This window comes from Acomys minous, assembly GCF_964271855.1.
Source record: "Acomys minous genome assembly, chromosome: 10".
Taxonomy (NCBI): domain Eukaryota; kingdom Metazoa; phylum Chordata; class Mammalia; order Rodentia; family Muridae; genus Acomys; species Acomys minous.
In genome coordinates this window covers 32,441,285-32,458,114 of record NC_140491.1, presented here as the reverse complement: position 1 = coordinate 32,458,114, position 16,830 = coordinate 32,441,285, and the positions used below count along the sequence as shown (strand labels likewise).

At 52.7% G+C, this 16,830-nt stretch overlaps 1 protein-coding gene across 4 annotated transcripts in view; it reads right to left on the bottom strand.

Moving 5' to 3' along the window:
• The window catches only part of SH3TC1 (SH3 domain and tetratricopeptide repeats 1), a 47,179-nt gene extending 31,212 nt beyond the window's left edge, over nt 1-15,967 (bottom strand). Inside the window, exon 1 of one of the 4 annotated variants that reach the window (XM_084797452.1) lies at nt 15,872-15,967. The gene's annotated coding sequence lies outside the window, so the exon portion shown is untranslated. Of the gene's footprint in view, nt 1-4,698; nt 4,850-15,871 lie in introns of those variants that run through there. The other 3 variants (XM_084797451.1, XM_084797448.1, XM_084797449.1) reach the window with 3 other exon arrangements.
• Nucleotides 15,968-16,830: the final 863 nt, after the last annotated feature.

Sequence of the window (16,830 nt, the reverse complement as noted above, 5' to 3'; positions counted from 1 at the left end):
CAGGTCTCCATCAGACACCTGCGGATCCTGGTTTTGAGGTGCACGACCACACACCCCATCCAGCTAGGGCTGAGGGAATCAACTTAAGGGGAGGCAGAGAGAAAAAGGGAGAGAAGAGGGGAGAGGGAGGAGTAGAAGAGATGGTGAGAGAAAGGCTCTCACTGTGAGGAGAGGAAGGGATCTTGGTTTTGTAGGCTGTATGGTTCCAGTCCGCATAACCTCAGCTTTACTGGTGGCCCCAGGATCTGCCATTGTGCCTCACTCTTCCCTCATATCAGAAGAGAGAGAGGGGCGGTATAACCCGACAGTCCATGTTCCTGCATTGCTCTCTCGGCTACCAGAGGACACAGAGCACCAAATACAGGTAAGCCAACTGCAGGGTCACTGGTGGAGCTAATGGAGCACAGGCTAGACCCTCAGCTTTGGTAACTGTGTCACCCTCAGAGAGGACAGAAGGCCCTAGGCAGAGGTTGGCTGAATAAAGTTCTGAACACTCCAGCCCGCAAGCCCGACTTGCTTCAAGCCAGATTATCTGCCTGCGGTTGGGGGTTTCATCTCTGTATACAGAGAAGCCATAGAGATGCTCTGTACCGAGTCCACAGTCTGACCCTTTCTTGTCACATACTGAGGAGTGGGGTGCCCAAACACAGACCCAGAACCCCAGCTGCCAGAATAAGACCAGTGCCCACATGTGCCACCAACTGCTACCAAGCCAGTACCACCACCTGAATGGGCCATCTCTACTGATCTCTAGTGAGGAACTTCCCAGCACGGGTAGACAGGAGAGTCGGGTCACCTGGGCTCTAACCAGATGCAGGCCATGGGACTAGGACAGGAGCCCAGGCCAAAGCAGAAATGCCATTAATACCTTTACCCAGGACTAGAGGGTTTCCTGCCATGCCTGGGGCTTCATTCAACGTTTGTGCAGAGTGCGGTGAGGAGGAGAGGCTGGAGGTAGAGAGGCCAGGGGTGCCGGGCTGGTCTCCCATCAAAACTAGGACAACAGCACCCTTGTGAGATTCATTGTACACCAGGCGCATCAGAACCACCTGGCCCAATTTCTGCTCCCTCTCCCAAGAACTGCCCAGGTGTGTGGAACAGGCCCAGCCAGCCTTCCAGCCAGGCTTGCCTTCAAGGGGGTTCCTTGAGTGACAAAGACAACATACCTGCTCACCACCAGCCGTGTACTGCCAGGGGCTCATGCAACCCCTCACTTCACAGGTGGGGAAATTGAGGCTGAGGGTATAGAATTCCCATGTGAACACACTTCCATTGGTGCCCATTTCTAGTGACAGGGAGGCACATGCCACGGCAGTCACACTGCCTGATGCTGAGCCTCCGGCCTGCCGTACCCTGTTACTTTCAGGACTCTGGTCATCTTGGGGGAAGGACTTTCCCTGGGAACTGCCCACAGGGACCCCAGCAGGGATTTGGCACAGAGTGACAGAACCCTAGATAGATAAGGGAGGGGGATCAGACCAGCCCCCATGGGTGCTGCGGGGACCATGAGGACTGGCCCTGGGCTCACTCAGGGCATCTCTTCTTCTGCAGGGTGGGAGTGGTGGGACCGCCATTCTGAAGCCTTCTGTTGCTGCAACAAGCGCTGCTTCCTAACACCGTGTGCCAGGCTCTGTACCAGGCCTGTGAGCATTTGGGATGCCAGGCACCCAGCAGGCAGTGATGGATACAGGCAAAATGATGTGAACACAGGGTCACTTAGCCCTGGTGGGGGGGGATGGTGGTGGCGGCAGAATGGTGACTGGAAAGGGAGAGAGACTCATAGAGAAGAGATTTGGAGATAAGAGTTTATGGCAGCTGCAACCCCATCCCTGGAAGTGGCCTCAGTGAGTCCCTGATCTACCAATCTAGCCACCTACCCACCCACCTAGCCACTTGCCTTTCACGGAATCCAACTGCTTGGGCCGTGGTCAAAGCCTTCTCATTCTCCACCTGTGCCTGAAGGCTAAAATCTGGGATAGGCAGCTAGGAAGGAGGTATCTCATACCAGAAACACCAAGGGGATCCTGGATCCCTGCAGACACCCATTCACCTCAGCACGCAACCCCGAAGGAAAACAGCAAAACAAAACAAAACGCAGGCACCGGGAGTCTGGCATGGACCAGTTCTCAACAACACAGGCACAGAAGTACGTACCAAGTCTGCCCTCCTGCTCCCCTGTCCTAAGGCATTGTCCCAGCTGGTCATGCTTGGGCATCCTCCAGGGCACCCTTCAGGTTTTGGTCCTGTCAACCTGACCCCCTCCCCAGCTTAAGTCCAGGCCTTGTGTCCTTCCTGCCCAAATTCACCCAGGTTCCTACTACTGCTGATCCATAACTGTCTTGCCTAAGTCTGTGAGGACCCAAGGTACATGTCCAAGGGGTGGTGTACCACATCAAGGTCCTCAACCAAGCACTTGATCCAGTCTCTTGATGAGTGAGATCCTAGTTTTTAGGGTCTGTGGCTCCCAATCACTGCCTCCCCCCCCCCTGAATTCACAATGTCCTACCCTACCCCAGTCCCCTTACTTTTCTTTCTCTGCCACTTAGACCTTCAGGTGTCCCTACATACAACCTGGCCAGCATCTCCACAGAAGCTGACCAATACCCACTAAACTTATCATCCCTGGGATGGGGGTAGGGGGGCACTCAGGGGCCTCACATAGACCTGGGGCTGGGCCAAAGTGTTTCTGGAGAAATGGACATCCCAGCCAAGGGGACTTCCCACCTGCTCATTGAAGCCCCAGAAACTGTAATCACAGTGACATTTAAAAGTCCCAGGGGAAGTAGAGGCAGGCAGATCTCTGTGAATTCAAGGCTAGCGTAGTCTGCAGAGCAAGTCCAGGACAGCCAAGGCTACACAGAGAAACCCTGTCTCGGGTGGGGTGGTGGGGTGGAGAAGAGCCCCAGGGAGGAAGTGGGCAGTGGGCAGTGTCTTGCTTGCATGGAGCCATCTCTCCTCTGTACAGGCCTCCAAAGGCTTTCTAGGCCTGCTCCAGCAGCAGCACAGAGCCCAGCCAGCCCAGCTCCAGGTGGTGTCCAGAGCTCAAGCAACCAAGAGTGGCCTACAGAGTCTCCCTCTAGTCTTTGTCTTCTGCTCAAGTGACAGAAACATCAGGTAACCCCAGGTAAGCCACCCAGGCTCTGACCTCCAATGCCCACCTCGTTTACTGCTGGAACACAGACAGAGACCTAGGGCCAATCTCAGTGATGAGGGTGGGGGGTGGGGGTAGGGGTAGGGGAGACTATTCTATGCCTCAGTTTATCCACCCATAAAATGAGAACAAAAACACCTACTCGTAGCATGTTAGGAGGATCAAGCAGACAGACCACGCTGGCTTACAGCCCATACATACTGTAGGCTGGAGGGAGGGCCCCCCCCCTGTGTTCCAAAAGGTCTGGCCAGAGATCCACCAAGGTATACCTGAGCCTATGCTTTGCAGGACTGTTGCCACTTTGCCTGGAGGTGGCAGTGTTCTCCACAGCCGTAGTACTAACCAGGATGGGAACTTGACTGGAAACAGGTGGTTTCAGATGGGGACCTCAATAGGGTGTGGTCCTGAGGGATGTTGGATTAGAATGGTCTCGGGACAGTAGGCAGTCATGCCAGATTAGGGTGGTGCCTGGGTTCTCTACAGGGAACAAGGCACATAGGAGAGGAGGGCATGTGACACAGAGCAAGAGGCCTTTCAGCCACAAGCAAAGGCTGGAAGAAGCAGAAAGGTTCCTGCCTTGGGGAACTCTGGAGGGGGGCCACACCCTTGTCTCTTACTCCTGGCCTTCCAACCCTAAGAGAACAATTTCTGTCTTAGTTTGTTATGGCAGCCATAGAACATGGTGACGCCCTGAAGTTTCCACTTCTGGGAAATGGGCTTCACACGCCCACCTCACGCCGTTTGTGATTCCACATACTGGAGACGCTGGCACCCTGCCTGCTGCAAGGTATTTTGTGAGATCAGGAACATGTTGACAGTCACATAGAGGTGACAGTTCAGCATCCTCCTCAGTCTTCACCACTAACCTCAACTTGGAGGATGACCCCACCCCCACCCCACCCATGTGACTGCAAGTTAGGTGGTGGGAGTCTCCTCCCTCAACCCGAGCACACTTTACTTGTGTCCTTGCTCACCTGCAGGTAGCTATTCTTCTACCCTAGGGTGAGGAGGGAGGGTCTGGAGCCCTGGATCAGGCTGCTCCTGCTGAGATCTCCAGAGACAGCAGTCCGTGACCCTAGTCAAGTTACACATTTCATTGGTTAACATAAAAAGACCCAAAGAGACTCGGAGTAGCCAGGTTGTCACAGACACGGGGTGCCATGAAGCACTAGGCTAGCACAGCCGTGCTTGTCGTGGCCCGGAATGAACCAAGGCTCGAGTTCATCACTTGGGACCCACCGGCCTTTGAATCCCATGTTGTAGCTCAACTCCCACAGTCTTGCCCAGATCTCAGGGACACATTTACAAAGGGTCAGTATGAAGGCCAGGTCACAAGTCACAATCAGCAGTTGGTCTTTATCTGACAGTCTAGCAGAACCCTGGAGTGCCCAGTATCAGTCTCCACCAGCTCCCTGGTGGGGTTCTGCCCCAGCCTAACCCCAATCAAGCCAGAAGAAAGAGGAAGGTAGAATATAGTGTGGCAAAGCCTGGCTCTATCAATCACAACTGTGGCAAAGCCCGTACCCTCCTGCCAAGAGCCCCCTTACCTGCACTCCCTTCTTCCGGAGAACTTCCTCCCAGGCCCAGGGAGGCAGGTGCCAGGTGACCACTCTTGGCGCAGCTCCTTGCTGACTGGCCTACAGGCTGCCTCCAGCTGGCCTGGACAGGCAGGGTCCGCCCACAGCCGGCTGACTGCTCTGTACAGCCACCACCCCCTGCTTCCTGCCTCACTTCCTCCCTGAGCCTAGGGCCCTGGAGACCCAAGGCAGGCTCAGCGCTGTGGCAAGAACGCCACTGGCCAGTTGATCATTAGCTCCTTGTGGACCAGAGCCAGGCCGTGTCCCTGACTGCCCACTCCTAGCCCCGTGCTCTGTGGTAAAGGCTGGGGACACCCTTGGTGCTGAGATTGGGGAAGTCCAAGGGTGGCCGGGCCTCAGGGCCTGCTAACCCTAGCTTCAGCTTTCTGTTCCTGTTTCCCTTTTACACATGTGCATACACATGCAATGCAGACATGTGGGTGGCCATGGTAACATGTATGGGTACACAGATCTAGCACACATGTCTGCATGCATACACACAAAATACACATGCTCTGCTTCTCTATCACTGGCATATCCAGCCCACTGACTCCAACTGGGACATTCTGGAAGAAGAGCCAGTCCCCTTCTCAGCTCCCAAGTCCCGCGTCTTTGGAGCCAAGCCTGTGGGGGACACACACTTTATCCTCCCAGAGGCTGTAGCCTGACATGAGAGCTTCCCCATGGCCCAGATGCAGGCCTGTCTAGTGTTCTCAGGCCCTTGCTGTGTCCACCCTGAAAGATGGGGCTGATTTGCTCCCAACACTCGCTATATGCTTTGGCTATCTCCTGCCTGTCTCCATTTGTAATGTGATTCATTCTCTCTCTCCCTCTCCCTCCCCCCCCCGACCCCCCTCTCTCTCTCACTCTTCCACCCCCACCCCTGTCTCCCCAGAGAATTCAGGCCCCTGGGATGCTAGCTAGCCTTCCACCAGCCCTATTTTTTTTTTCTGGAAGCTTTATCAGTAGAGGCCCCTGCAAGCCCACACCCATACATGGGTCTGGAGGCATTTCCTTTCCCGGCTATTGTCCCGACTGTGGCCCAAACCAGTATCCTGTTTGTCTCAGGAGCTGCTCTCTTGGCCCAAGGCCAGGGGGATTTTCTGGGAACCTCCTGCAATGTATGCAGCACACTCCAGCCATTCAGCAAGGGCAAGTACTGTTCTGGTGCAGGGCTCTTCAGCAGGATCTTCCTGAAGTTGTGGGGTACAAAGCAGAGGCCACGTGTCTCTGAATCCCAGAGAGCCACCTGAACCCCAGCCTGACCGGACTGAGAGCCCTCTGGAAAGACCTGTCACTTTCTGAGCTTCAATGTCCCCCTTGCAAAATGTAGAGTTGGGAGGCATTCGGTCCTCACAGCTCTGATCCCTGACGTGGCTGCCGTATGTTCAAGTTGTCATTGCCATGATGCTAGTCCCTTGGGTAGATCATGCCAGGGGGTTCTCAGGCTCCATACCAAACAGACCTAGAGAGGTGTTTTCCCTGGGTCCCTCAACTCAGGCCAGCACTGATACCAGGGTCCTCGCTCCCTTATCTCCTCACTCTTGGGTGTCTATGTGTAGGCAGAAGCAGCAGGCCCTGTTCCTAGGAACCCCGAGAGTCAGATTCTACCCCGAGAGGTGAGGTCTCCAGATCATATTACGCTCATGCTTTAAGCATTAACCCAAAAGGCAAGCCGTGGCCCCACTTCCTGTTTATCCCTCTTCATCACGGAAGTTCACAGGTGCTACTGACATGCATTAGGTATGTGAGTGACCAGTGGCCAGTTGCTCCTCACCCTGCCCTACCTTTCTTCATTTTCTCACCTGCTCCAAGAAGGGAAGCCACATGGAGCTACACGGAAAGCACACTATCCTCCTCAAGGAGGACTCCATGACAGAAGCCAGCCTTCTGAGGCAGGTGCTCCCTCAGGATCCAGGCCAATGAGGCCAGAGGTACACGCTGAATGAAGTCAGAGGCACAACTACTATTGTGGACTGTCCCTGTGCTTGTAAAATTCAAGAAGCAGAAAGTATCTAGGACACAGGGTAGAACCATCCCCAGGAGGCTAAGGTGGCATTACACCACAGTAGGGACAAAGAAAGGGTCCTGACCTGGTCCCCTCAGTAGACTGTAGGCTTTGAGCTGGTACCCAGCACCCTTGTTCTCCCCAAACAGACTCTGAAGCCCTGATTCCATCCCTCTGCAGAGCATCGCCTGTCGGGTACACTCAAAGGCCTCCTTGAGGACAGGCATGCTATTGCAGGGGCATCTGTTCCAGGTCCTACCTATGAGAGAGTCCACATCCTGTCCACCAAGATATAGCCATGGCTTGAAATCCCAAAGTCGTGGTAGCCCACTGTACCAACTCTGACACCAGGATGCCATGACTGACTTGGACAGTGATGGAAAGGCTTCAGAGGGCCGACAAAGAGGACAAAGGCAGGACTCCCTGAAAAGGGAAGACCCTGGGCCAAATTCTGGAGGGAAGGGTGGACCATGAGGCATCTCTGAGGGAACAGATGAGTACAGAAAAACCACTTAAGCCCCCTGTACCCCAAGGGCTGAGCATCTTGCAAGGAGAGGCTAAGTATCTGCCCTGCGGTTAATCTGCAACAGACTGCAAATGCTGACCTCAGGAGAACAGAGCCTTAAGGTCATTCTAGAAGGTGAGGACAAACATACTTTAAGGCTCAGAGAAGAAATGTATTTAGCTCTGCTGACCATTGGCTCTGACATGACTCTGCCATCATAACAGGGCCCCAGGGAAATAGCCAAGGGCAGGCATAGCCACCTTCCACCACCACCTTACACAGCAGGGGACCAGGTCTGGCCTGTTAGTGTCATCTGGCCTGAATACCAGGGGATTACATGGAGAGACCCCTGTGACAGACTGAGCACCCAAAGGCTCGATGTGGGGAAGATACCTGCTTAGGATATGGAATGACTGCTAAAGCGACGCTGGGAGCAGCTGACTTGAGTAGGCTGTACAAATACAAACTTTCTCTGCTCCGTGTGGGGTGAGAAGCAGTCACACAGAAGAGGAAGACAGTAAACCACCGGTTCTCTCATGGGTAGTGGATGCCAAGTGAAGATGGTTGGATGACAAGGCAGCGGTTGACATCCTTCAGGGTTGCACATGAGGAAACTGAGGCTTGTGGAGAGAGCTGCCCTCAGCCCCTTGCACAGGAAGGAGAACTTTCATTTCAAGGGGAATTCTTAGGGATCAGCCCTTCCTATACCCAGGTACAGCCTTGGGGATGCACCCTAACCTGACCCTCTCCATGCCAAGGCTGCCTAGCCCTGAAACCAGTTTATAGCTCAGCAAAATGTTCTACTTTTGTTTGTTTGTTTGTTTGGTTGGTTTTCCAAGACAGGGTTTCTCTGTGCACCCTTGGCTGTCCTGGACTCACATCAAAATGCCTGCCTATGCCTCCCAAGTGCTGGGATGAAAGGTGTGTACCACCATGCTCGGCCCGGCAAAATGTTCTATATCTCAACAGAATGGCAGATTCCAACCACACCTCTAGGGCAAGCTCATCCCTAACCCCCACCCACCTTGAAGGGCAGGCTGGTGGGGCTGGAGTGTCCTTGCAGGGTGGCGTCCTATTCAACCTGTTCCTCCATGTCTGTTTATACACCACTACCTTGGGCAGCATGAGTCTGGTGCCAGAGAGCAGCTTCTGTGCACGCGCACAAGTGTCCAGAATCCTGTCTGCGCAACAGGTGCTCATCTGTTTGTTATTGTTGGCTCTGGCCACTAGAGCCAGCCCTGAGTAAAAATGTACTCCAGCCCTGAACTGTAGGCACTGCTCTTTACAAAACAACAGAAGGGGGAAACGGGCTCTCAGGTAACTGAGGGCCACTCAGGCCAGATGGACAGGCAGCCAGGCCACCCAGGTGGAAGTTTACAGGAAGCAGTTCCCTTGCCTTTGCCAGACCAAAGACACCTGCTCCTGGGAAAGGGCACTTCTGCGATACCTCGGACCTGGGGCAGTGATGTCCAGCTCTGTCAGAAGCATCACCCTTCAACCTGGAACTTAGAAAGTCCACAATCACTTCTCTCCCTTGGGTGAGGCACAGTAGGCCAGCTCCTACATATGTGTGACAATGACTTCCATGAATAGTGCTCTCCATCTTGGGGCAAGGCAGTCAGAAGAAGGATGAGGGTCATTACACTGCAGAAAAGGAGGTGAATAAAGAGAGCCCTTCATCTCACTGTGTCCGGGTTGCCATGCCAGACCTGTGCACCTAACCAGCCTGGCAGCACAGGCAAACCCAGGCAGCCCATGCTTCAGCAATGCAGAGCGGAGGTCTCACGGGATAAATCAGAGCTGGGAAGGGCCGGTTTTTAGACAGTCTGACCTACAGGTCCTCAGTGCACAGAGGTGCGAGAGTAGAAAGTTCTAGACTGGCTGGGCAGTGGTGGCGCATGCCTTTAATCCCAGTACTTGAGAGACAACAGTCAGGTGGATCTCTGAGTTTGACGCCAGCCTGGTCTATAGAGAGAGTTCCAAGACAGCCAGGGCTACACAGAGAAACCCTGTCTTGGACAAGCAAAAAGCAAAATATGAAAAAAGAAAAGAAAGAAAGTTCTAGACTGGGATCATGTGGGTGCTTCACGGCTGCCACCTTCCCAGACAGCTTTGTCCCAAATGGTAGATTCCATGCCAGGACACCAGACCCCAAACTCCACGGGCTCTCCCTTCCTAGAGCCCCACCCTGTGCACCTGACCCAGGGTACAGGCCTTGCCTGGAATTCCTGGCATTTCCTAGAGCCCAGTCACCCCTAGGATGATCTTGACTATGGTTTATGCAAACATTAACCAGCCAAGCACACACTTCCCAAGTACCTCGGTGAGGAACAAAGTTGTATCAGCTAAGACCTCTTCCTGGCTCCCCAGGCTACATCACTGCCCTCTTAAGGTGGGGATTTCTGCAGCCCTGTCCCTCAGCCCCTCAGTGCCAGGCTCAGGCTATTAAAAGGGGTTTTTAGGCAACAGCTCTCTGACAATTTTGGCTGGTTTGTTATATTTTTTGTTTTATGTTATTCCCCGCCCCCAACCTCCCCAGACAGAGTTTCTCTGTGTAACCTCGGCTGTCCTGGACTCCCTTTATAAACCAGGCTGGCCTTGTCCGATCTCTTCACTCCTGACTAGACCTCAAGTGCTATATACCTGTCAGCCACATACCTCAGCTGCCTTTGTTCCAGCCATCATCCCAGTGCCAGCTGTGGATGCCAGAGGTCCCCTTCCTGGTCTCTCCAACCAAGCAAACTGCATGTACAAGTCCTCTTTTGGTCCCGCTCTCGTGACAGGTAGGCGAGAAGGACTTGCTTAGCGGGAGCCTGGAGCCAGGCCTGGCTGCTATGCTTTCTCCTGCCTCTTGTGTGGCATCATGATGGGATGTGGTACTAGAGAGACAAAAACTGAGTGACATCTGCCAGCAAGTCCTCCCTGCATGCTCTGAGCAGCAAGCCCCAAGGTGACAGCCACACCTGCATCCTTCACAACCCAGGAGCCCAGCTGTGGTGTTTCCCAAGTGATGTAATGGGGGAGTGGCCAGAGGGATCACTGCTTTGATGCCATGCCAGGTGTGTTCTGTGGGGTCTCCTCTCATCTGCCACAGGGAGGGGCATGCCCTTTCCTCTATAGAGTGCTATTGGCACCCAAACTGCAACCTAGTGACAGACATCCACAAAAGGCAACCTAGTGACAGACACCCGTCTTCCACTAGTCACCCCGCAGAGTTCTCCTCAGAGGTGACTGAGGACGGACAGCCTCTGGGGTCAACAGCTCAGGTGAGTCCTCTGGGTAGCTACTTTTAACTCAGGCTCTAGGTCGGCCTGGCTCAGTGCTTGCTAGGCATAAAGGAGGGGCCCACAAAGAAAGCCGTTATCACTACTGTCGGAGGGGATGGACCAGTACTGAGCATTAGAGATACTGCTGAGCCACATAGTCTAGACCACCCACCGGAGCTCACAGTCACATGGCAGTGATAACCATGGGGGCCAGACAGACACACCCACAAGGCTTGGGACAAGGCAGGCAGAAGGCCAGGGCGTCAAGTGACTAAATCTTGACTGACTGTAAATGTGTAGAAAGTGGCCTGAAGGTGGGGTGAGACAGCTGTGGCTCATGAAAGGTGACAGAATGCGTTTTTCTGAAAGGGTGGGAAATATACAGATGGTGCCCAGAGGTCAGAGAGTACAAATGCTGGACTGACCAGACCAACCAACCTGGATAGGTAGATAGATAGATAGACAGACAGACAGACAGATAAATGATAGAACATGTGATGTGACTATGCCAAGAAGACACAAGAACTAACTGAACAAGGTCCCAACGGGCTCAGTTAGAGCACTTTGAGTCAGAAGATGAAGCAGCATTGGATGACAACCCAAGGTATGATACTTGTTCTTGGATGTGAGCCTAACCCAAGTGGCTAGGGACATCTGTGAGGGATTTCTTTCTTATTTAAGTCATCTGAAGTGGAAAGATCCATTTCTTTCTTTCTCTCTTTTTTTTTAATTTTTGGTTTTTTGTTTTGTTTTTTTGTTTTTTGAGACAGGGTTTCTCTGGGTAGCTTTGGCTGTCTTGGACTCACTTTGTAGAAGAGGCTGGCCTCAAACTCACAGTGATCCACCTGCCTCTGCCTCCCCAGTGCTAGGATTAAAGGCGTGTACCACCATGCCCAGCGGAAAGACCCGTTTTTAATCTGGGTCTTTTGAGGTGGAAGACCCACTTTTATTCTGGGCCACATCTTCTGATGTCCATCTAGCTAAAGGACCTGGAAGAAGGAAGCTCACTCTCTTTGCCAGTTTGCTCTTGTTCTCACTGGCAAGCCCGTTCCCTTCAGGGCACTGGCACCTACTTCTTTGAGATTCCAGCTTATACTGAAGACATTGAGACATCCAGCCACATGGACTGAAAAACTACCTCTAGACGTTGTTGGACTAGCTGGACCATAGATTGTGAACAATTCTAATAAATCATATATGTGTGTGTGTGTATGTATGTGTGTGTATATATATGTAAATGTATATATATATATATATTGAGTTTTTATATCCTCTATTAGTTCTATACCTCTAGAGAACCCTGATTAATACACAAGGTGTGAAATAATGTCTAAATCCAACCTGGACTAAACAAAGTGGTGCTTTGAATAAGAATGGCCTTCAAAGTGAGTCCAGGACAGCCAAGGCTACACAGAGAAACCCTGCCTCAAACAAACAAACAAACAAACAAAAAAACAAGAACAACAAACCCAAACAAACCCAAAATACAAAAAGAGCTGGGCAAGCTGGGTGTGGTGGTGCACACCTTTAATCCCATCTCTCGGGAGGCAGAGGTTTGTGAGATGGAGGCCAGCCTGTTCTACAAAGTGAGTCCAGGACAGCAAGACCTATTACACAGAGAGACCTTGTCTTGGGGAAGGAAAAAAAAAAAAGAATGGCTTTCATAGGCCTATATATTTGATTTTGTGGTTTTGTTTGCTTTTGTTTTTGTTTTTGTTTTCTTTTTTTTTTTTTCAAGACAGGGTTTGCCTGAGTAGCCTTGGCAGTCCTGGAATTCACTCTGTAGACCAGGCTGGCCTTGTACTCCATCAGCCTCTGCCTCTTCAGTGCTGGGGTTAAAGGTATGCAGTAGCACTGTCAGTTCGCAGGTTTGTATATTCCAATGTTTGGTTCCTACTTGGTGGACTGTTTAGGCAGGATTAGGAAGTGTTGCCTTGAAGGAGGTGTGCCCACCCTGGGCCCAGTGTCAAGCTCTCTCTGCCTCCGGCCTGTGGATAAGAATGCGAGCTTTCCTCTACTGCTCAGTGCCATGCTCACCTGTTTGCCCCATGTTCCCTGTCACGATTGTAATTGACTTACCCTCTGACCCTGTAAGCAAGCCCCACAATTAGATGATTTCATTTGTAATTTGCCTCGGTCATGATGTCTCTTCACAGCGATAGAAAAGTAACTATGACACTAAGTAAATGGGGGAGAAGAGGCCCCTGCCACCCAGTGCATTCCATAAATGTTACTCCCCTCCCCCTTCCCCGCTCCCTCCAACCCCGACAGCAAGAAACCTGAAAATTATTCCCTAAGTGCACCGCATATGACCTCTCCGAGACAGTGCAGAGGACATCAGAGCAACCTTACCACACAGACTCGTGGCCAGCAGAGCGAAGGGCCAGAAGCAGAGTCCTGGCAACTCATTGCCCAATGCCACAGACCCAGGCAAACCCTACTGTGTATGTGTAACGTGGGAGGGGACAAGTGGGGGCCCTCACTCTGCTTGGCAGTCAGGGAAGGCTTTGAGGACTCCATTCAGTGACACTTGAGCACGGTCTTAGAGGCTGGGTGGGTGTCAGAGTGCTGGGCGATGTGAGCCTCGAGGCGGGCAGGTCCTGTGTGAACCTGACAGGACTGAGGTGGAGGTGAACAGATATCATGGTGAGAAGCAACTGCAACGCCAGCCCCAGTTCTCTTTTATCCCTGAGGGAAAGACTGTGTGTGGTCCCTTGGCCCACAGTGGGCACGGAAACTAGGTAGATAACAGACCTCACCAGACACCCACATTTGAGCAACTATAGTCAAAAGGGGACTGACTTCCCCATTCCTACCTATTACCTTAAAACATGACACGATGCAGTCTGATTCCCCAAGACTCCCTTTGATACCTCCAAGGTTAGATCAGCAGCACTGACGTCCTTGGCTGGCAGCCAGGATCAGAGTGCCACTAGGTCACCAACACTTGTGATCACAATTGCATTCACCTTTGGCCAGCAGCCCCATTCCTGGGTACTCATTTTCAGATTGCTGCCTGTGGTGTGGGCACAGGTGCCAAGCCAGCTGTTTACAACACCGGCACCTTGGAAATAGCCTGGGTGTCAGATCAGTCACACAGCATATCGAGTGCAATGATTAAGAACCAGGGCTTTCCCTGTGTGCCCACGAGGCATGTGTCAGGGCACACACATCAGGCAGGAAGCGAGAGGCAGGAGCAGCCGAGTGCCACCTGGGCACTCAAGCACACTCCGATCCTCTGCATGGGAGAAAAGACCAACCTAGGAAGCAGAGCCTGGGGCCAGCAGAGGGGCCATCTGTCTGTCACAGGAGAGCTGAGGGGACTTTGGAATGAAACCATCTAATGACATTGTGAAGGAGGGCGTGGCACTTCAATGTTCTCAGGAGACGCTGACCATCCATTGCAGCACAAAGAGTGAAACTTAATGGATGCTCAAACCAAGAGGACAGGGGCACCCAGGACATGTAGGCAAAACAAACAAACAAACCAATCCAATGGGTTACAAATGCATGGTAGATCTTGTTAAAGCTGAAGGGGGCGGGGATTTGAATGTGGGGAGGCTTCCAGCTGTATTAATATCTGCACTAGCTCCTAAGTGGATAGCCCGGTCAGTTCAACATGAGTTAGTGTCATCTAGGAAGAAAGAACCCGAGTTGAGAACATTTCTCCGTAAGATTGGCCATAGGTGATTGTGTGGGGCATTTTGTTGATTAATCATTGATGTGGGTGGTACCAGCTCTCGGCAGGTGGTCCTGGGATATTTAAAAAAGCAAGCTGGTTAGGCACGGTGGCACACACCTTTAATCCCAGCACATGGGAGGCAGAGTCAGGATCTCTTTGAGTTTGATGCCAACCCAGTCTATATAGTGAGTTCCAGGACAGCCAGGGCTACATAGTAAGATTCTTTAAAAAAGAAAAGAAAAGAAAGAAAGAAAGAAAGAAAGAAAGAAAGAAAGAAAAGAAAGAAAGAAAGAAAAAGCAGGCTGGGTGTGATAGCACATGCTTTGAATCGCAGCCCTCAGGAAGTAGAGGCAGGCAAGCAGATCTCTGTGAGTTCAAGGCTGGCTTGGTCTATATATAGTGAGTTCCTGGACAATCTGAACTACATAGTGAGAATTTGTGTAGGGGGGTGGGGGAGGGAGGGAGAGAAGGAGGGAGGGAGAGAGAGAGAGAGAGAGAGAGAGAGAGAGAGAGAGAGAGAGAGAGAGAGAGAGAGAGAGAGAAAGCAGCATTCATTCCTCCGTGGCCTCTGCTTCAGTTTTAGTTTCTGCCTGGGCTTCCATGCACGATGGACTTTAAGATGAAGTAATGTGTTTCCTCTGGTCCAGGTGTCTATCACAGCAATGCAAACACTTTTACCCCAGCCCCACCCAGCATCATCCTGCACCATCCTGCCAGGAGATACCAGCAACAGGGCACAGAGAGCTGTTCAGGGACTCTGTCCTGGCTTCATCTGACAAGTTCCAAGTACTGAAGTCTATAGAGTCCAGGTCACAGGACAAGGCTAGATGCATTTGGGGATGGAACGGCTGAGGCCGGGAGCTGGGCACAGTGGATGTGACCCTGCTGAAGGGTCTATCTACTCGGGGTTGCACCCCAGCCCTCTTACAGCATGGCCTGCCCGTGGCTTTGGGTCACACCCTCTCAGGCTGTTAACTACAGCTTGGGGCAGAGCCTAGGGCTCTCCTACTGTCCTGAAGCACTGGGGAAACTGAGGCAGGCTTTTACAACAGCACCTTGCTCCCAATGTGTGGGATTGTGAGCTTCCACCCTGCTGGGTTCCCAGAGGATTGGAGACACACCCTTCACCTCGCACAGAGCTCGAGGGAGGCCAGCTAGCTACAACAAAATTCACACAGGCCACACAGACTCCAGTCCTCCCGGCCCTGGCGGTGGGGAGAGAGGAGGGGGCATCCTTGGGCTTATGGCACCCACCAACAAACAGATTCTCAGGAGGCCTATCCTTTTCTCCAGGGCCTGAGCCGGCCTCCTCAGCTTCCGTACAAAGTCCATACACTCATCAGCCCTGGCCCGGCCAGCCTTAAAATGCAAGGGCCAACAGACTCATTCAGCAGGACTATCCTTGTGTCCTTGGCAGTGTTGTGGGGGAGGCCACACCCTCTGTGGTCATATCTCTGTCAGCTCTGGCAGAGGCCCAGGTCCACTCACTTTTCAGGCTGGGGGATATCAGGGTCCCTTTCCTTGGCCACAGCCACCCAAAGCCTGTCCTCCCTGCTGTTCCAGACGAGACCTGTTCAAGGGCTCACCACAAACACAGGCTCTCTAGTCCTCACTTGTCCTCACAGGTGAGCCGACTGTAGGGCTCTCCCTGGGCCAACCCAGCAAAGAGGTCTAAAACTTACCTTGCCAGCAAAACAGCCGCTGCCAAGGAGGAAGGTGAGGGGTCGGTAGCGGGCCTCCTTTACCTGCACAGGAGGACTGTCTCAGCCCCCGGCAGGCTCTGCAGAACAGGCCCTGCCCAAGCCACTAGGCTCCAATCAGACAACCTGAGTCATCAGAAGGCTGGGCCCGCCCTGCTGGGAAGGGGCCAGCCTCCTTCTGACCTTCCTCCTCCTTATCAGCCATCAGAATGTCAGCTCCTGGTCAGCATTCCCCTGCAGGGCGCGAAGCCATTGAGGAACTCCAGGCTTTGGGGGATGTGAGAGGGGCACACACATCAGAGAGTAGAGGCAGACAGAAGGAACAGCTCAGCCACTCTCTCATGCCTGCACCTGGTGATTAAAGCTGGAGCTGACATGACTGACCCAGGAGTTTAGCAAGCACTTACTATATGTTTCCAGGCCCCATGTAGAGCCAACAAGGCAACAGTGAAGGTGGGCAGATCTCCCAGGTGTTGTCCATTGAAACTATTCCCAAATATGGATGTCCCTGACCCTACACTTGCTTGGTGAGGGTGACAAGTTTGGATTCCTTTTAAGAGGTGCTAAATGATCCCTGTCATCAGGTAAGTCTGTGAATCCCTACTCTAAATAGCACTCTTGCCATGGGATAATCATCTGGTTGCCATCAGCTGGGGCATCTCTGCCCTCTGGGGCTCCCTAGTTGCCAGGATGGGGCTGCTGCCTGCTGGACGGCTGGGTGACCCCAAGGATGTACCTCAACCATTCGGTGCTTCAGTCTCTTCCTGTTTGGAACGGAAGATCCCAAGGAACCCCAGCCCTGCACATGTGGGCATGCACAAGCACACAGCCCCTACCTCGGTGTTTTTTTTTTTAATCAGTCATCCTGCGGATTCTGACTCTCTATTTACTGTTGTTTGTACTGGCAGGGAGTGGGGGGAGGGGGCAGAGCCAGCTCAGCA